Genomic DNA, 21,679 nt, shown 5'->3' with positions numbered 1-21,679 from the left:
TAATATTGTTTTGTAGGTTACAATAGGAATCCTGTTCCACGTCACAGGCACGGAGATCTTTTTGTGACACAAAAGGATTGAGGCCACCAATTGAGGAAGACTGTCCAATCGCATTCGCATGAAGGCGCTGCCTTTGCATATTTGTAGGTATAACGTCAAAGCCACTCAGGTGCGTTAAGGGTCCCCACAGTCATATATACTTGTATGAAAAATAATTTCCCACTAAACTTGTATGTCTCCTCAAATGCTTCGGATCCGATTTTGCAGGGAATGCAACATGACAAGGTAATGACCTGCCAGAGAGAATCCAATCAGATCAAAACTTGAAAGATAGTGTTTTGCAAACCTGTTTTTAAAACAAGCCATGCATCTCTTTAGCTACTCATGCTATTGTCTCTGTGATATATTTAAAATAAAAAAATAAAAGTTATTTCTCAACTTGTTGGAGATGTGTGCATGTATGTGTATATATAGAGAGAGATTTCTAAACGGCACACATACACATATATACATATAGAGTGTGTGTGTATATATATACACACATGAATATATGTATACATATATATTCATATGTATATATGTATATATTCATATGAACATATTCATATCTACCTATATATACATATCTACAGAATTATGGATAAATAGGGATGCCTGGGTGGTTCAGTGGTTGAGTGTCTGCCTTAGGTTCAGGGCGAAGGTCCCTGGGATCAAGTTCCGCATCGGGTTCCCCGCAGGGATCCTGCTTCTCCCTCTGCCTGTGTCTCTGCCTCTCTCTGTGTCTCTCATGAATAAATAATTTAAATATTTTTTTAAAAAAGAATTATAGATAAATAGATAGATGGGATGCCTATATTATATACAACTCATGTTGCATTATTAAGGCTCCCAGTTTTAACCCAAAAGTCAGTTTACTGCTTCCAGGAGTATAAATTATATATAACATTTCTAAATATTTACATATCAAGAACACACACATATTAAAAGCACACACGTATATACATATGCATGTCTGCAATACATATGTACACATATATGTGTAATAAATGTGTAGAACTTAAGGACACCCACATACAAATATGTTAGAATATACAATATATAAAAGCAGAATTGAAGGTACAATTTTTTCCATTTCTAGTGGAAGAACTTGAAATGTAGCTCTTTGAATGTGTTATGAGTTGTTATAAAAACTGTAAAAATATATAGCCAGAACTCGCTTCTGGACACTGAAAACTACTATCTGTTCAATAAAGCACTTATGCCCCCCAAACCCCACATAGATTTCGAGCACTTTTACTTTTTAAATCGTACATAGGAAATTCTAGGTCGCTTGTAATAGTAATAAGTAGTATGTCTCTTAGGAATGTCAGAAAAGGCAAGGGGCTCTATACAGAGAGTTATGGGCTACACCAATAAAAAGAATCATGGTTAATCCTGTTGCCGTCTGTAAACTACACACTAAAATGGAAACCCTCTTGGATTACATAATATAAAAATAATTCCGGGGCACCTGGGTGCCTCAGTCAGTTGAGCATCTGAGTCTTGATTTTGGCTCAGGTCATGATCTCAGAGTCGTTAGACTGAGCCCCACGGTGGGCTCCGTGCTCAGCTCATTGTCTGCTTGGGATTTTTTTCTCTCTCTCCTTCTGCCCCTCGCCCCACTCATGCTCTCTCTTTCAAATAAATAAATAACTATTTTTAAAACATAATGATCTTGTGCTGCCCTAAGTATTCAGCTTTCTTGTCTACCAGGTTATGGTGCCACGGATAGTTTCCCACTTCATTTCAGGCTATACTAGGTAAAAGGAGACTAAACTATCAGTGGGGAGCAAGTAAGTATATTCAGAGCTGTCCATGTGGACAGAGACAAATATATAATTTTTTTTTTCATAGATTGTCCAGAATCTGGAGAGTTTAGATCTGTTGGTATGGCTGCACTGGCTTCACAAGAATTTTAAGAGCCAGTGCAATGGACTATAGATCCCAACACTGGTGGCTTTGAAAATGTGCGTTAGCTGTGTCAGATCGAAGCAGAGGGAAGGCAGGCAGATGAGTGGCAGGAATGCATGCCTTCAAACTCTAAATAATCTAATAAGGGCATTTGTTCTGCAAGTGACTACAAATCAAAACTAGTTTGGAGCAAGAGGCTACCATTCAGTGTCTGGGGGAAAAAAAAAAAACAAACTTCTCAAGACTAAGTGTATCTGCTGATGGGTTAACATGTCCATGAAGCAAGCAAACTGCCCAATATCTGGGAACAGTGAAGGTCAGTTCTGGCAATTTTTGAAATGGCATTTTTATGGGGCGATTTGATTTTAATGTGGAAACATGGTTTCTGGTGTGAGGTTGGTCAATGACTGGCTTGCTTTCCAAGGCACAGGGCTCGGTGACTGGGTAAGTTTCAGGACCATCATTCATGATGCGAGGCTGACGTTGAAAGATCACGGTGCTTTTGAGACCGGTTGTAGTGTTTCTGGTGGTTGAGGACAAGGAATAATCAGTCTCCCTCTGATGCTGAATTTGGAGCAAAAGATCTGTATAGCCTCATAAATGTCCAATGCAGGACCACGTGCATGCTCTTACTTTGATCCATTTTACCTGCCAATCTTCTGGTTCACATGTTCATAATCTTAATTTGTCTACCTACATCCGGTTTGACCTTCACAACTTCATCTACCCTGTGTGCTTCTGCTTTCAAATTTCCTCAAAGTATGTTTTCTTGATCAGTTTTTAACGTAAGAATTTCAGCAGCCCCATGGTTGTTTACATAACATTCAAAATGTAACAGGCACACAGCCATCTACGAGAAGACACAAAACAAAAACACAGAAATCCCACAGAAATCTAGTAACTGAGAAATAATGCAGTTGACATTCCTTACGTGTGTGGTTAGCCAATCACTCCACTCTCTAGAGAATGTTTTGTAATTTGAAGATTATTTTTAGGTAACAATTTTTATGGCATTGCTGAGATATGCGCTTAATGAGCCTTTCTATGCTCCCCAAATCATATTCATTGATACCTTTGCTGACTTCAATTATTATGGTGGATGTGGATGAAATCAATCAATAAAACTAAACAGGGATAAAAAAAATAAAAAAAATAAAAAAAATAAAAACTAAACAGGGAAAGGAAACAAGAGTATCAGGAAAACCTCCTTTCATTAGGAAGACGACAGATTCACATCTTGTTCACGTTTCTGATCTGTATTTATTCAAGAGAAGCTTGTGCTTTTCCATTTAGAAATGATCAACAATACCTCCCTTCCATCACAGAGCCAACACTGCTAGACTGTCCTCAATATCCATGTCAGTCTTCTTCTTCAGTTAATGAACTGAATTCTTTGTCCAGCCCTGGCCAGTGGGAGCACAGGCTACATTTCTCCGCACCTCTTGGGATTGACAGTTGTCTGACTCATATCCAGGAAATGTCCTGACCACAATGTCCTGGGTGCTTAAAGATCCACCCAGATCTAACCAGAGGTTACGGGTCTATCTTAAGTCATGAAAATATGCTGGAGGTGGAAGAAGGCGGAAGAATCCTTGCCTTCTGATGCTATCCAAGACTATGTAGTCCCGTAGTCCAACTATGTAGTATGTAGAGGAAAATATCCCCACCTGCTTAATGGTGATAGACACTATTCTTTTATGTTCAAGCACACTGAGTAAGTGGGATTTTGTTTTGCTTTTCACTACCAGTCTGAATTCTACGCAATCCGAATCTAGCTTTAAATACAGTCTGTATCTTACAGTGGTGAAAGGAATTCTCCTGTGTACGGTTGACATTTGATCAATGATGGGGCAGGGCCACTGACCCCCCCTCATTCAGCCAAAACCCTATGTATAACTTTGACTCCCCCCAAACTTGACTAGTAATAGCCTACTGTTGACCAGAAGCCTTACCAATAACAGCCAATTAACATATAACTTGCATATCATATGATAGCACACTATATTCTTACAATAAAGTTAGCTAAAGAAAATGTTAAGAAAATCATAGGGAGGAGAAAATGCATTTATAGTACTGTACTATATTTATAGAAAAGATATCCACATATAAATGGACCCACACGGGTCAGATCCATGTTGTTCAAGGGTCAACTGTGTTTCTCTTCTCAAATAATTTATTATCGCCTATGTTTCTGTGGTTACACTTAAATAAAAGGAGTTTTACAATAGGAATCTTACGCTTCAACATGCATGTGATAGCCACATTGCATGATATAAGGAACATAATGCATATTTATGTAAAGACAATCATCCCTAAAATTTTTGGAGTCTGAATGTTCCATTGTGGGAGATCTATTTTAAAAACCGACTGCAGTTCAGACATATTCTAATTTCAGAAACAAGATTCAAATTGTACGCTTTGTAACTTCTTGCTTCTGCAATTGATATTGGCAATGTCAAGTCTGCAAATATTCGTGTAGGTAGGACAGGTAGGTAAATGTTTGGGATGTCATGCCGGTATGGTATCAGGTATGCAGAAGGAGATTTTTTAAAAAACGAAATGTGCTGTTGATGCTGGTCTAGAGTAGAGAAAAAGATGTTTTTCTTATACATGCAACAGTGTTGCTTGGTTAAACTATTTCAATCGGCAGTATAACTGGACTGCCTTTAAATATCAGGTCTAAAGGATGACAAGGGTTTGAAGTTGTTCAACAGATTAGAGGAAGCTCAAAATGTTGATCGTTCTTTCTCAGAGGCCAATAGGTAGACACACACGTGATGCCCAACTTTATAAAGGTTCAGTTAGGGGTGAGAAGGCAGTAGCAATGGAACATAACGCAACAGAGCATCTGTGTGGCTTCAGAGTGAAGGTGGCACATAACCACGTCTGGAAGAATGAGTCTACATCTGCACCGTGTTGAACTTGTGCAGCCAATATTTTTTTTCTTTCAGATGCAATGTGCCCTCATCCAACTCTTCACTGACTCCAACTCAATCATTCCTATTGCTACCTTTGCACTGTGTTCATGGAGGATAAAGGGTGGACATCCCCAGGGAAGGGAAGAGAATGAAAAGATACGGCAAAGAAGCACATTCGTGTATGTCACAAAGTAGTTAATGCATATTCATGATGTGATTGACTACGTTAATTAATTGATTATGCAAGTAGCTAATGGCAAATACACTGTTGCCCAGCACGGGCTACTTTGAGTATGAGTGCATTTGCAGATACCTCGTTAAACATAGCAAGTTGAAAACTGTTATTTCCCATAAACCCACTAAGAAGACAAAAAAAAAAAAAATGTGTCGGTAAGAGGCAAAATTTTTCGAGACAGAAATAGGAGAGCAGATGACCACATGTTCAAGATTTCAACAAAGTAACATAAGCTGGGAAGCAGATGGATGAATCCCAATGTATCCAGATCAGAGAAGCTTGGAACATCTCATCCTCAGGGGAGTAAAACCAAGAAATAGGACAACTCTGGGCCCCAAATGCCAGAAATACTTGGGAACTGGTGGTACAAGAAGCCTCTGGTGGTGAGGTCCCAGGTGGGGATAAAGCAGGGCTATCCTGAAAAACAAAATCCCCCAACCCCTGCTCAAGGCTTGAGAATCGCCTCCTCCTGTACCTAGCAGAGCACCCACTGGAAATCACGTCTCTCTCGGAGGGGCTCTGTTCTTCCAGACGCCAGCTGCAGCTAGTGGGCAGGGTGGAGTCAGATAGAAAATGAGAGCATTAAGGGAAAGTCTACACACCGCATGTTGAGAAGCACAGCCCACTTTCCACACTGGATTCTAAGCTTGCTAACAGCTGGGGTTCAGCTATTTCTCCCTAGGAAAACGGACAAGTGGAGAGAAAACAGAAACAGATACTGCTATTTACATGTCCCCATTGACAACGCATGCCCCCGATTTAAGTGTAAGTCCCTTCAGTTGGCAAAATCTCTCCAATCACATGCAGCTTCCAGCCGATTTTCATGCAACTGAGGATCACCCAGTCCTTGAAGCGGTGCTCTATCCAACGCAAAACAGGGGGACTGCTAGAAAAATGGTCCGAGCGCACCTGAGGTTCCACTAAGTTGAAACTCTTCATAAAAACAATGGGACTTGACTTAAATTTTTTTTAAAAAAATTAAGTAATTACTTACTTAATTTATTAATTAAAAAAAATTAGTTTATTTTGAAAGCATACTTATTTCTAAAAATTATTTAATTTTTTAAAATTACTATTTTTTTATTTTTTAAGTAGGCTCCATGTTAAGTGGGGCTCGAACTCATGAACCTGAGATCAAGACCTGAGGTAAGATCAAGAGTCACCCAGGTGCCCCCCAAATTCTTCCATTTTTTAAAACAGACACTGCATTTATTTTTTGTGATTTAAAACTGAATACACGGAACACCAGGATGGCTCAGCAGTTGAGCATCTGCTTTTGGCTCACAGCGTGATCTTGGGTCCAGGGATCGAGTCCTGCATCAGGCTCCCTGTGAGGAGCCTGCTTCTCCCTCTGTCTATGCTCTGCCTCTGCCTCTCTCTCCATGTCTCTCATGAATAAATAAATAAATACAATTTAAAAAATAAAATAAAACTGAATACATGATGAAAACTTTAAAAAAGTCTTAGTTCTAATTTCTAATATGGTAACTACCGATAGATACGAGTCACTTGTAAAACATACCTGCATGCACACATATCAGAAAGATGGGGGATGGTCTTGTAAGTGGTTCTTTCCATTTACCTAGACTTGGTGTTTATATTCTTTTATCTGATAGAGGCGCAAAGTTCTTACCTGGTAGGAATGTGCTGGAGAAGGCTGCCCTTACCTTATATTTACTAATTTCCCTTTGTGCGTGCATGTGTGTATTCTCACAAACACAAATATGCATGCACACACACACATATATATACTGCATATATGTAATATATACCTATATATATATCCCTGGAGAGAGACAGATAGATTGATGATAGATAGGTAGGTAGATATGTAGGTAGGTAGATATCATGGATGGATGGATAGATAGATAGATAGATAGATAGATAGATAGATAGATAGATAATGATAGATAGATGGATAGGTAGGTAGGAAGATAGATAGATATGATAGTTGGATAGGCAGGTAGGTAGCAAGATAGCTAGCTAGCAAATAGACACACAGATATGATAGCTGGATAGGAAGGTAGGTGGGAAGATAGATTGATAGGCAGATAGGAAGATAAATAGACAATAGATAAATGGATAATGGCATAATAATTCTCATCAGACCCTTTTTCCTCCTCAAAAAGTCTAGATAATTTTATACAAATGGATGTATAACATAGCATGCTTTACAACCGTTGTCCCGCAAAATGTCTCATGTATTACCTCATTTGATCCATTTGCTAATTTCTCCTCAACAAGCGATTTGGCGACTGTTGGGTCTCATCTCTGAAATGTGCAAGAACAATGGTGAGCACATAAATTAGGCCAGCGTCGCTGTGTCTGAAAGCAGCATGTGGGTGGTGTGTTAACTGGTTCAGAAGAGACGGATGTTGGCTCTTTGTGTTATGAAGAGTTTCCATCATCCAATAACTCATCCAAACGTTTGTTTTCAAGTGATCTTTTCTCTCGTGCATTATGATATTTCCAAACCCAACCCTTGGAATCCAACCAGGAGTGTCCCCTCTCCCTCAGGGTGCTTCTCGCCCCAGCTCCCTAGATTGAGATCAGGAAGCAAACACACTTCCCTGTTAGAAAGCACAGTCTAATTTGAAATGTAGAATGGAGCAGATCCCAAGAGTAAGAAATTAATGCCCACACCCAAAGGCACAAAGTAATTATTTTCCAAAGAGTGTGCCCGCTAATCCATAACTGCCAGATGCACAGTACTTCCACGAGAGGTGCAACGGAGAAAGAATGGCAAACAACTCTACTTTCCTCCTTCAAAATCCCACCCCTGTCCGAGACCACGCAACGCCAGGCTCTACAAACATCACAAGAAGTATCTTCAAAAAGCAGATCCAGGGCAGCCCGGGTGGCTCAGCAATTTAGCGCCGCCTTTAGCCCAGGGCCTGATCCTGGAGACCCGGGATCGAGTCCCACGTCAGGCTCCCTGTGTGGAGCCTGCTTCTCCCTCCGCCTGTGTCTCTGTCTCTCATGAATTAATAAATAAAATCTTAAAAAAATTAAAAATTAAAAAAATAAAAACCAGACCCAGCCTCACCTCTATCTGTCCTCATTCAGCCCTTTATTGCCTTACCCACCCACCCACTCACCCAGCTTTTGTCTGTTTATGTTCAGCTTGATTGCAAAGCTGGGAATCACTGCTTAGGAATCAGGATCTGAGAAGTTGCATGAAAGAGACAAAGGAAAAATAATGTGGAGTCGATAGGAAGACACACGTGAGTGGGGAGACTGGCACCACATTGTCGCCTGTTGTATGCGTGGTGGAGATCCTCACCTGTCACCCCTGTTTGCGGGTCCCTAACGGCTAGTACAGGCTCTTTTAGTATCTGTTTCTCTACAGTCAGATGGTGCAACCAGATGCCGTTATGGGTGACGTGCCCTGTTCTCACCCTTACCCCTTTCCGAAGGGTTGCTGCGGACACACGCGAGCTTGAGGGACTTCCTCTCTTCACCTACACCCCATGGCTGACTGATGTAACGCTAAGAACTGAGACCCCTCGTCTCCAGCGGAACAAACCCTGAGCTGCAATCCACACTCCTGAGTTCCCGTGGGGCCAGGCTGGGATGCTTTGGCCTCTGCCCTGCCCATTCTGCTCCCCTCACTCCCTGACAAGAGTCCCCTGAGACCACACCCTCCATAAGCCTTGGGCCCTTGCTCAGCTTTCACTTCCAGAAGGGACTGGCCGGTAGTTCAACAGGAGGATGATTCCCTTATGCTGTTCCAAAAACTCTCAGGGTTACCTTGAAGAGGCAGCCACTGCCTGCATGCTCCGTCCAGCTTTGTGGTGACATCAACAGAGAGAACCAGAGAGCCCAGCAGGGGTGCTGTGCTGTTCTGGCTTCTGCTGCTACACCTCCTGGGGCACCATGGACTTCTTTGGACACCCTATAGCAAGACACGTGCCTCTGAATGAGCTCCGTGGAGGCAAAGCCAAAAGTGATGCTGCAATGGGGTCACGTGCAGCCCTGTTCTCCTGATGGTTCTCCTTTACTCTGTTGTCCCATGGGAAGGGAAAGGAGTCTCTGTCTCTGATTCTGCTACACTCATCTGAAAACACTCTTGCTCTTGGAAGCATTGGCCAGATTCTCCACCCTTTATACTCGGGAGCTGGTCAACATGCCAGCTGGGCCAGATGGCTGTTTGGACAGCTACCTGTTGGTACAATGCGGATGCTTGGGTGAGTCCTTTCTCAAGAGCTCCTAGCACTCTGATTCAGATTCATCCCAACTGGGACTCGACTTTAGCGAGAGATTTCTAAAGATATCGAGTCCTTCTGGCTAAATCAAAACCAAATGGAACTTCTACTGAGAACCGGGGAGCAGCAAGAAGAATCTCCAGGAGAAAATAATAGGGAAGACCAGTGATTGCCACTGTACACAGGCATGTGGTCGCAATGCTATGGCCAAGACATGACCCTGCCTGTTCTTTCTGTAGCATGTGGAAGGGTGAAGGAGTAGAGCAGACACGGTCTTCTCCACCTGCCCAGTAGACATGCCAAGAAAGCATGAGGTCCTGGGGTCAGCCAGCTCTCTAAGCAAGCTGGGAGCTCCCTTCTGCATTTGAGGGGCAAATAGCAAATATGCATTTAAATCCATATGCAGGAGCACCTGGATTGAACATCTTCCTTCAGCTCAGGTCATGATCCCAGGGTCTTGGGATGGAGCCCTGTGTTGGGCCCCCTGCTCAGTGGAGAGTCTGCTTCTCCCTCTTCCTCTACCCCTCCCCCTGATTGTGCTCTCTCTTTCTGTCAAAATAAATAAATAAAATCTTTAAAAAAAACCCATTTGTACACTCCTCTTCAAGATGCCTTTTAATAAGACATTTAAAAATCTAGATAATCTAGACAGAGTATTAAAATATTTTACAAGGCATAGATATTTTAGGAAAGCTTAGTAGAACATACGGGGAAATATTCGTAAATAAAGCATGCTTAATCAAAATCAATAAAGTAAGATAGCAGGTGGTAGGTATTGGGACCACACGTGCGTTATCTGCAAGTGTTCACGAGTGTTTTAAGATGCAAGTCAACTCTTGACACAAAGGAAGGACACACATTCTTGAAACTGAGTCCAGAAATATGACGGGTTCTCGTGAGGAAATAGTGTAATTCACCGAAGAATGTCTGAAATAGGAAGCTACCATGTATGAACTGGCGTCCTGAGGGCCATCCCTCACGATGTTCCCCACACCAGCTGATGTCACAGCTACAAAACATGGCTCATGAATGAAATGATTCAAGGGCCAAACTCATACGGGATATGCTTCGCTACAGATGATTCATTCCAAGGTGTCTTTTAGAAGAGTGGGGGTCAACAGACATCTAAATGCTGACAAACACACACACACACACACTATAGACACATACATACGCTATACATGTACACATCACACATTCCGTAGCAAGTACACATATGTACACATTACACGCATACTTGACACACATTACACACGTACACATTACACAGTACTTCAGCCACACATATTACACACGCACACTTACACGCGGACTTCACACACATAACAAATGTACGCGTCACACTCATTACACGTGCAGATTTACACACATAGATTTACACACACACTTCACACATATTACATAAATGCACTACACTCGTACGTTATAGACACATGACACGCACATCACGCACACAAACATTACACACACATTTAGGAGAGCTGTAGTTGTGCCTTTGGAGAGATACACGTGGACACCTCTGGTTGAGAAGCAGTGCTTTTGAACAATGAACGGATTGTGCACCCCCAGAATGAACTTTGTGAATTTGTGATAAATAATGCATGTGAGGTCTCAATCCTTGGCAAAACCTCAAATGCAACCGGTTTACGTTTTAGCTAAGCTGTAACATTGCCTCCCTTCCAGGAAAAACTAGGATGTTCGTTCATTTATGAGAGTCGATAGCTTATTCTAAGATAAATAGGCATCCGACGCTTCACCTAAATAAGGAAGTGGTTTCACTAGATGTGGAGGATTAGATCTCTATGCCCGGGCCCTGATGCTGAGCTGCTGTCTCTTCCCTATATTAGCTAGTGGGATGTGGATGCTACAGGTTTTCTAAGCTTGACACTGCATCCAAGGGTTATAAAGATGGAATTTCATAGATGTGGCACCATAGAAACCTACATTTCTGGGACCTGGCATAGCATGTGAGGAAATGTCATGAAAACAATGTATGTTATAAATACTTGAAATACATATTATAAATAATTAATTCAAAATAGTATCAGTTTTAGGGGTAGTTCTAATTATTTTACAATAAAAAACAGTCATTGCTATGAGTAAATAAAGAGTAAATGCCCACATCCTCGCATCGCTAATCAAAAATTTATATCTTCTTTTTCTTATTTTGCCAGTAAAACCTAAAAAAAGTTGGTTTCGTGTCTGTGTTTATCTGCTTTTTTTATTACTAGCGTGACTAGCCATTTGTTTATGTTCATTGATCATTTAAATCTTTACCGTGAATACATTTTTTCTTATTTTATAATTGTGGTCTTGTGGTCTGATGATCTTATCAGTATATATTTTCTTACTTATTTAAAGCACTCATTAAAAAAAAAAACCACTAACATGGGCTCATTGCTCCTTTTGTGTGTTGAAATGGTAAGAGAGGGATAATAACCATTTTGGTTTTGTTTCTTTGTTTATGGTTTCTGGCTTTTACAGAGTCAATATGGTCCTTGATACCATGAATTTTGATATCTAATATCATGATTTTATGATTCTCTGCTGTCATGTAAAGCTTAGGAAGGCTATTTCACTTCCAAATCTATAAAGATATTATTATTCTTTTCTCCTCATTTTTTTTTGTTTTTTTTGAGGGAGCTTTTGTGTTTTTAAGGCTTAAAATTTTATTTGTGCAGGTGGAGACCTGTCTGTATACTATTCCCCAAACCCCAGTAGACAGCCAAATGTCCTAACAGTGTTCATGGAAACGGCTCACTGATTGGATCTGACCTTCTGATGTATGACAAATGCCTTATACACATGGATCTGCCTCGAGATTTTAAGTTTTGCTCTTTAATGTTACATTTCTCTCTCTGCTTCACTCACCCACTATTTCTATTGCAGGATCCATTAATATCTGAGGGAGCAATATTTATACCTTACACTTCTGTCTCAGATATTTGTTTTCTTAATTATCACAGCACATTTCTCAACCCCAAAATGCGAGACTCAGTTTGGTAAGTCACGCCAAAACTCCCGTCCATTTGTTTGAACCACGTCACATTCACAGATTAATTTAAGATGGATGAGTTTCTTAAGCTTAGCATTTCAAAGTCACAAGAAGAAAAAGAAGCAGCGGTTTAAAATAATAAATATCCCAAAAGTATTTGGTAAGAGCACACTATTTACACTTCGAATACAAGATTCTCTGGACCGTGCTCTTTTCCTGAATTATTTTTAAGCCATGGAAGCCATAGGATATTCTGATGATGCATGGTCTCATGAGGGAAGCCGAATTTTGCATGGGCTGCTTTATATCAGACCTAAACCGGTAAGATTTAGTAACTGATCTTGCAAGGAAAGAACATTATGCATTAATTGACTTCTGCGGGCTTTTCATCTCTGTTGTCTCTGTTGCAAACAGCTGGTGTAGCAGGTGGCGTACTAGAATGTGTACAATGGTGGAGACTATGAACTCAAATTTTTCCTAAATAAAACAAATAACAGTAGATACCACAGATCCTCGCTACCATGGTCTAGAGAGACCCCTTAAAATTATGAAAAAGGCATGCTGCAATTTAATTCCTTGGCTCTCTAAAGCTGACTTTGCCCTATTATCAATATCAGATTCAAAATTAATCAGTGTGGTTTTCTCTTCAGCACATGTAAGCAAAACTAAACTGATGGCTGTGTATATATATAGAAAGCATGAGTGATTTCCACGTGCATGTGGCTGAGAACCAAGTCTCTGGATGGCTTCCCCCCCACCCCCAATCTATTGAATACATACATACGTACATACTCGAGAGGAAAGAAAGCTCACAATGACATTGCCAAGTCTTCGAAAATGAGTATTTCACTTTGAGTGTCGATAATAGCGTCAAATTGTTAAGCCTCGCTTTGGTAAAAGGATGGTGAATGAGTACATTTATGTTTGCTCTGTGGGGCCACAGCATGTTTTTCTAGATGTCCACTGGAGAATGGCACAAAGTAGGGATCTCCATTTGTGGGAAATTTGAAAATACAGTGCAACAAAATTTATGAGAAGGCTACTTCCTCATAAATTCTAGACTCTGAAGTAATGGAGAACGTGTACTTCTGTGTTCAGATCGCCAAGGTCAGAGTGATTCAAAAGACTATGGAGCTGGTCTGTTCTAGAATATTCTATGATCTCCAAGGGCATACACATCATGTCTCCATATCACAGGTAGCTCATGTGCTTCTCATCTACATATTTGCATTGTGTGCTGTCAACTCAAATAAAAACACCACGCAGCCACCAATGGCAACGGTGGGCTTGTTCTGTCCATTGCCAAAGTGGCAGTGATGCCATATTCACATGTCTATAAAGCATCCCCAGAAATCTTTCTCTTTCCCTCTCTGTTCAACCATTCCCATGTCACCCCGTCAATCAAAACCTACGCTGTCTCTGGATCTGAGAGCTCTTCCAGCTCCTCTTCTGTCTGCATCTCTTCCTTGGCCATGAGCTGTCTGACATTCTTCTACCCTCTTTGCTGTGTCAGTGATGTGATTGTGTTCTGAAGACAGATTTCTAAAGATAAATTTATAAATTTATAAACATAAAGCTGAATTACCCCAAAGCGATGGGCATGGGACCTATGAAACTCCCATAATGCAAATATGTATGCAATTGAATGTGAAGAAATACTAAAATAGTTTGCGTCGTTGGAAAAAGGAGACGGTCATTTTTCATCGAAAATGTTCAGAATATGTTCCCTTCCTCTTCCTACTTACATGCGTTTCATAAGCAAAGATACTGCTGAAGCTAAGATTATTATCTTTGATGTTAGTTTTATTTTTTTGTTTTGTTTTGGAGGGAGGAGCAAGATCTCAGGCTAGAAACTCTATAAATGGGCTTAAATATAATTGCATGCCATTTTAATTGAAGCTTTCATAATCACTACAATAAAATTACTACTTTACCAAACGTAAACTATATATTCCAGTAACTATCAATCACACTGACAACCTTTGGAGCAAATGCAAGAATTTATCTATTTCATCTCTCCTTGCAATTCTCGTTCTATTTATAGAGGCCCCTGTGGCATTGATTAGGACCCGTTTCAGGGAAATCTTCTCCAAGTCTCTTATTCTATCCTGATCTTTTTGTTGCTGCTTTTATTTTTGCAATGATAGCTTTGTTTTTAAACCAGAGCATCTGCTCTGAGTTACTTGGGAATGAAGACATGTAGTAACACTGTGTCTCAGCCATTTAGCCTTGAGTTTTAGCTAGACACAATTGCCATAATTCTGAATGCTGATAATATTGACAATATATGTGAATAACTGCTTATCAATGAGGAATATCGGGGGATTCTTTATGGATTAAGTTAAAGCAACATTTTAAAAAATGACTTTATACTCCATAGGGTCACGAGGAATTGCTTTAATATAGTTCTGGCTTCTCTCCTGCTTTCTCTGCTCATATTATTCTGCAGAAGAGTCTTTGTGACAGTGACCCGAGTGTAAATATTTCTAAACTGGATCCCCGCCACCCGTGGCTACGTCATTTTTCATTCTTTTCTTTTCTGTATCTTTTGTGCCAGGGTCATTGGGATGTTTCAGTATCACATTAGATCTTGTTGATGCAAAACACGAAAGCTTGTATTTTTATGTTTGTAATAAAGAACGTAAAAGAGTCCCCCCCCCTTAACTACAGGAGATTGGTTCCAAGACCTCCAGTGGACACTTGAAACCACGGGTAGTAGCAAATCCTATATATGCTATGTTTTTTTCCCATACACACATGCTTATGATAATGTTTAATAAGTTAGTCACAGTAAGAGATTAACAAGAGTAAGTAATGATAAAGTATCTCATTGTGTCATACTCATGCTTCTTGTGATGATGTGAGATGATAAAACATCTATGTGATGCGATGAGAACAGGTGAAGGACACAGGTGTCCTGAGTGTTAGGCAACTGACATTTGTGATACATAAGCAGAAGCATCAGCTTCCAGGACGCTATTGAGCACAGGCAACCAAAATCACAGATAATGGGGGAGAATTCTGTCTGTGGATATTGTACAAAAAATAGAAAAACACAAAACTATAAATACTATTAATGTCATCTTGAATCTCATGAGTCAGGGATACCTACTCCTAGTGAGGCATCCTCCGTGGTTTTAAATATGCATATAAATTTTTATTTACAAAAACAGGATCTCCCATGAAACTCATTTTTTTTTTTTTGTATTTTTTGCTTTTTGTTCAGCCTTTAATGCTGGATCTTTTTTCCATTTCCACATATATGCACTGACATCATCATGTGTAACGGCCAGGGAGTCTATCCACGTTTGGATGGTCAGGATGTTTCCTCACCTCGATGGCCATGCTTGAGGTTCAGTTTTCAAGGTGGTAAATGGAACACACCTGCCAGCCACCCTTTGTTAGCTCACCGAGCTACAAATCAAAGGAAACCGATGCCCTGAAATGCTCAGAAGAGCACATGGTTTATAAAATTCCCAGTGGAGGATACAAAAAACACCAGACCAAAGAAGAAATGAAAGCAGAAGGCATGATCTGAATTCTGCTTCATGAGGCGAGAACAGTGCTTTATTCCTCTAAAGAACTACATTTCTGGAAGTTTCAATCTCTGAATACAATTGACCCTCGAACAACATGGGTTTGGGCCACTTACATGTGGATTGTTTTTCAGTAAATGCAGTGCAGCACTATAAATGTATTTTCTCTTTCTTAATCATGTTTTCTTTTCTCTGGCTTACTGTATTGTAAGAATACAGTTTATAATACATAGAGCATACAAAATGTGTGTGTGGGGGGCGGGGGAACTCCATCCAAGGACCCAAGGATCACACCCTGAGCCAAAGTCAGATGCTCAACCACTGAGCCATGCAGGTGTCACCAAAATTTATGTCAGTGGACTGTTTATTTTATTGGCAACGTATCTGGTCACGGGTAGGCCATTAGTAGTTAAGTTTGGGGGACTCAAGAGTTTACACAGATTTTAACCTGCAGAGTGGGTCATCGGCAGCCCTGACTCCCACGTTGTTCAAGGGTCAACTGAACTTTCCTCTTGTGCAAGTTGATGAAATCTGACATCTCGGAAATTGATTTCTATTAGTAATCCACAGTGGAAACATATCACCGAGTAATAGTATTTATGATGCATAAATATTTAACATGAATCGCATCATTTTATGAAGCAAGTTCCGTATAAGCCACAAATAGTTTGCATTCCATTGTACCTACAGGTCATAATTGGGGATGGTAGCATTCATTTTATTCTCAGATTTGTTTGTTTTTTATTCTTTGTTTTTGCAAATGACCTAAACCTAGTCTTATCAGGAGATTTCTCACAAATAATTAGGACTGATGTGCTTTCTTTTTTTTTTTTTAAAGATTTTATTTATTTATTCATGAGACACACACAGAGAGAGAGAGAGAGGCAGAGACACAGGCAGAGGGAGAGGAAGGCTCCATGCAGGGAGCTGGACATGGGACTTGATCCCGGGTCTCCAGGATCACGCCCTGGGCCAAAGGCAGGCGCTAAACCTCTGGGCCACCCAGGGATCCCCAGGACTGATATGCTTTCTATAAGTTTTGTGATAAATAAATATTAGAGCGGAGAACATCCCTTTGCTAATTGAACACGTGATTATATGCAAACACATGTGAAATCAGAGGAGACGCAATGGTCCGTAAGGGAAGGAAGTGACCTCCTTTCTCCACAAGCATTTCAGACTGAGACTAAATTGCGCTCTGAGTGAGCACCTGCAGGAAACCTTGCCTGCAGCCTCAGCATCTCCTCCCACCCCTCTGGACTCCTGCCCACCCTGGGCTGCGGATTGGCCCCAAGGCTAAGACAGCTGCAAGAGAAAGAACGCTCATCTTCATGAAAATAGGCTTTGAAGCCCTTCTGCAGATAAACACTCTTCATTTGTTAACGACTTAATCCTTTAATTAAAGCTCACTTTGTTAGGTGGCTTGGCTTTCAAAAGCAGCCCAGGCCGATATTTGCATGAGTCCTTTAAAGATCGTCAGACCAGGGGAGATGGTTAAAAATATATTGTCCCAGGCTTATGGTAAACTGATGCAATCTATCCCTACGCGGGATGGGAAAAGATTACAGAAGACTTTGTGTTGAATTAGGTTTCCTGAAATATAACTCTTCCTTTTGCATCCATCTCAATTTGATACGTGTGGTCGTGTAATTCAGTCTTGGATAACTCACCAACAGTAAAGTTCTTTCCTTTCCTTTTTGGTTGAAATTGTAGACTAGTGAGAATGGGTCAATGGACTTAGTAAACGTAGACAGTCTAACACCTTAATTGAATGGGATCAGTAAAATATTGTTCCACTGGAAATGGGGGCTCTGGTGTATCTCTGATTCAGAAAGGCAGTTAATTGAAAGCGCAGTCTGGATGGATAGTGTGTGAAAATCTCATTCATGCTGCGTTTACAGTGTCTGTGGGTCTTTTCAGCTTAAGGGATAGAAGCAATAATATCGATATTTTAATGTGCTACAGGTATTGCACCAACTAGGAGTGGCATTTATTGGATAGCTGGAGAGAGGGAGATGTTATAAAATGCCAAAGTGATTTTCAACTTAGAAGAGAACTCACATTTGATGGCCTGGTTCTTTTTCGGGGGGCAGAGGTGGGCAATCCCCAGAGATGAGCAATCACATATAAGCTAGGGTGCAATCAGGCATGAACCTAAACAGAAAAATAAAAACTAGGAGAGTTAATAAAACCCTTCAAGAAAGTGAGCAAATAAAACGTGAAAATATCAGTATCTCTAAGTCTGATGTGGCCACAGTGAGGAGACTGAAAACAATCACATTCACCGCATGTAAAAATGAGTATTTTTAAATCCTCTATAAAAGTATCTGTAGAGGGGCACCTGGGCGGCTCAGAGGTTGAGCATCTGCCTTTGGCTCAGGTCAGGATCCTGGTGTCCTGAGATAGAGCCCGACATCGGGCTCCCGGCATGGAGCCTGCTTCTCCCTCTGCCTGTGTCTCTGCCTCTCTCTGTGTGTCTCTTATGAATAAATAAATAAAATATTTTTTTTTAAAAAGTATGTGTAGAGAAATGGGACCACTACAGAAAAGTATCACATTTTAAATTAAAAATAAGGATTTAAAAACGAGTTGCACAATGGACAGCCTTTCCCAATAAAACTCAAAGACACCAGCAAAAAAATAAAAAAATAAAAAAAAATAAAAACGAGTTGCTGGCCACAATGGACTAAGAGACCTGCTTGAGCATCCTTCATGAGACATGGAAGAAATTGAAGGAAGGCTTTCAAGTGAAGTGGCCAGCAGGAAACAAAGAGCAGTGACCTTTGAGAGATACAAGACAAATTAGCTGACACCCAGCATTGCCCCAGCTCCCTAACTGCCTTGAGAGTCCTGAGGTAGGGGGAGAGAAGCCAGGTAGAAACCAGAAAACGCTCCGAATCTCAGGAGACCAAAGTAGGTAGGGTTCTTAGGACAGAGTATCATAGAAGAGAGCTCTTTGCCCAGACAGAAGAATGGAGAGCTGCAGAGAGTCCTCCCACACTCCCAGTTGAGTAAATACCAGGGCATTTAGATGAAGAGACCACTACTCGGGCTGCTCAAAGCCCGGGAACTAACCACCTGAAAAATACAGTAGGATCTCCACAAAACAACCTGAGGCCGGTAATGTGGGAAACAAAGGCAGAAGAAAGATGCCTAAATCTCCTTACTACCTACAGCCCAGTGGCCAGTCCTTGAAACAGGCAGAGGGACCTTCCTCTAGGAACTCAGCTGCCTTGATGTTAATACTTTGCTAAAGGGAAAAGGCCATCTTAGCCTGACCTTTATGATCCTGGGAGTCTACATTAACATCTAAAAATTCCTTTGGAATCTTTCTTTATCTCTGTCCCCCAAGATAACAGTTGGCAATCATCCTCCATGCATATGACCTTCTTCTATATACATCTGAAGGGTGTCATGGCTCAGGTTTAATTAGACGGTAATAATGACCTTTTCCCAACAATAGCTAGCCCTTTGAAGGTCCTGGAAACCTTGCTTCCAAAATTCCTTGAGACTCATGCTAAATCAAATCCCCTCCCAACTTGAAAGCATATAATGGGCCACCCTTCATGACCCCCATGCAGCTCTCTGCCCGTGAATCCTGTCCCCATGCTTTAATAAGATCAGATTTTTGCACCAAAATCATCTCAAGAATTCTTTCTTGGCCATCGGCTTCGAACCCCAACATCTTTCCTACATCAGCCAGGAAACAAACCAGCAGAGGTGAGAGGGAATGTTTCCTAGAGATTGCCCAGGACCAGGAACAGCTGCTGTTCCAACCAACCACCCTAGGAAACTTCATGAAGCATGGTGGTAGCAGATGAGCTGCCCAGAGGATTTTGCATCAGTAGGAGAGGGTTTGTCTGGGCCTGACAACCACTGTGGTCCAGACTAACAAATCCTAATTAGCAAGATGTGAAAGAAACAAACTGTGTGGTGTGTGTGTGTGTGATATGTATATGTGTCCCAGAACAAAGGCCAAAGATATCCATGGGAATATAAAAATACCCAGCACCCAACAAGGTCAACTTCACAATGTTTGACATCCAATCCAAAAGATTGCCCAAGACATAATCAGGGTACAAAAATCAATCATTTTTCTGTATACTGGCTATTGGAATTAAATACCATTTACCAAGAAACGCTTTTTACTGTACCATCAAAAATACAGAATGCATGGGCCAAACCTGACTGAAGAGTGTAGAGCCCTGTACATGGTCAACCCAAACCATTCCTGAGAAACTTAGAATAGTAAGAGTCAGAAGAATCAGTATTGTTAAGATGTCAATTATCTTCTCATTGATCTATACATTCAAAAACATCCCACCAAATTTCCAGTAGGCTCATTGGGTAGAAAATGCCAAGTTGAACTTGACAAGTTGAATGGAAAATTTTAAACACTGAGACTGGTCAAAACAACTTTCAAAAACACGAATGAAGTCGGAGAACATGTATTACCTGATTTTAAGTCTTATTTTAAAGCTATCATGATCAAGAGAGCATGCTATCATTGATGATGTAGGAAAGTCATTAGGGTTCAAAGCTGACAGCCAAGAAAGGATTCTTGAGACATTTTTAGTGCAAAAAGGTGATTTTATTAAAGCTCAGGGCAGGACCTTGTATCACATTGAAGAGTTAACTCAAAATGAACCATAAGCTTGAATATAAATTGTGATTGAAAATCTAAATGTATCAAATTTCTAATGGACACAAATGCAACCTAGGGTCAGCCAGTGATTTCTTAGACAAGACACCAAAATTGCAATCTGTAAAATATCATAAGTAGAGCTTTGAAATTTGAAAGTACCTGCTCTTCAAAAGATGCCGTTAAGACATTGAGAAGACAAGCAACAGAAAGAAATCATAAAGCCAATAAAGAACTTGCAACTGGAATACACAGAGAACTCTCAAAACAGATTAATAGAAAACAAACAATCTAATTTTTTTTTAAATAATGGGAAGAGATTTGGACAGACACTTCACTAAGTAAGATGCATGCATGGCAAATAATCACATGAAAACAGGCTCAGCGTGTCAGTGATTTGCCGAATACGATTAAAACTAAAATACTAGTAGTTGTGGATGGGACTATTAAATAGTGTAACCAATTTGGAAAACAGTTCGGCAGTTGTTATAAAGTTAAATGTACACGTACCATGCGACAATGATTCTATGACACTGACTTTTACTTCTGATATTTATTCCCAGAGAAACCAAAGCATGTGTGTCTACCAAGGTGTGCAAGCAAATGCTCATAGATTCTTCGTCGCTGTTGCTGACTGGAAACAACCAAATATCCATCCAGGGAAATAGATGAAGTATGGTATATGATGGATTGCTGCTCAGAAACGGGAAGCAAAGCACTATTGATACATGTAAAAATATGGATAAAAATATTTGTGTTAAGTGAAAAAGTCAGACCAAACACAAAAACCCAGAGTAAATACCTTAGGGTCCCATTTATGTACGTTTGTAGGAAATGTAGACAAATCTCTGTGCCAGGAAGATTACTGTTTGCCTGGGCAGGGGGTGGTGATAGGGACCAGGAAGGGTCAGAGGTGGGGTTAGAGGCGCCAATGTAAATTTCTGAGGGTGATGGCAATGTTTGTAATCTTGACTATAGTGATGATTACACACACACACACACACACACACACACATCTTTCAACACTAACCAATTAGCAGATTTTAAATATGTGCCCTATGTCAATTTCATCTGAATAAAACCTATTATTTTTAAAGGGCGGGGGAGGGGATCTTAAATAACTATAGGGTAAAGCATTCATATGTGCTAAACGCAGGCTACCGGATTTTGGACCTTGAAATATTTCATAATTTAAAAA

General features: G+C 40.5%; 1 protein-coding gene across 7 annotated transcripts in view; it reads right to left on the bottom strand.

Annotated features, from left to right (window-relative positions):
• LOC144307784 (uncharacterized) overlaps nt 1-21,679 on the bottom strand; it is a 64,168-nt gene that overhangs the window by 8,646 nt on the left and 33,843 nt on the right. For 2 of the 7 annotated variants that reach the window (XR_013374498.1, XR_013374497.1), the window contains 3 exons: nt 17,901-17,993; nt 15,241-15,328; nt 7,312-7,374 (listed from right to left, as the gene is read on the bottom strand). The exons of 3 other annotated variants lie outside the window; for them this stretch is intronic. The gene's annotated coding sequence lies outside the window, so the exon portion shown is untranslated. Of the gene's footprint in view, nt 1-3,273; nt 5,648-7,311; nt 7,375-15,240; nt 15,329-17,900; nt 17,994-21,679 lie in introns of those variants that run through there. 2 more of the 7 variants (XR_013374501.1, XR_013374499.1) reach the window with 2 other exon arrangements.

The sequence above is a fragment of the Canis aureus genome, chromosome X (assembly GCF_053574225.1).
Source record: "Canis aureus isolate CA01 chromosome X, VMU_Caureus_v.1.0, whole genome shotgun sequence".
Classification (NCBI taxonomy): domain Eukaryota; kingdom Metazoa; phylum Chordata; class Mammalia; order Carnivora; family Canidae; genus Canis; species Canis aureus.
This window is presented reverse-complemented; position numbering and strand designations above follow the sequence as displayed.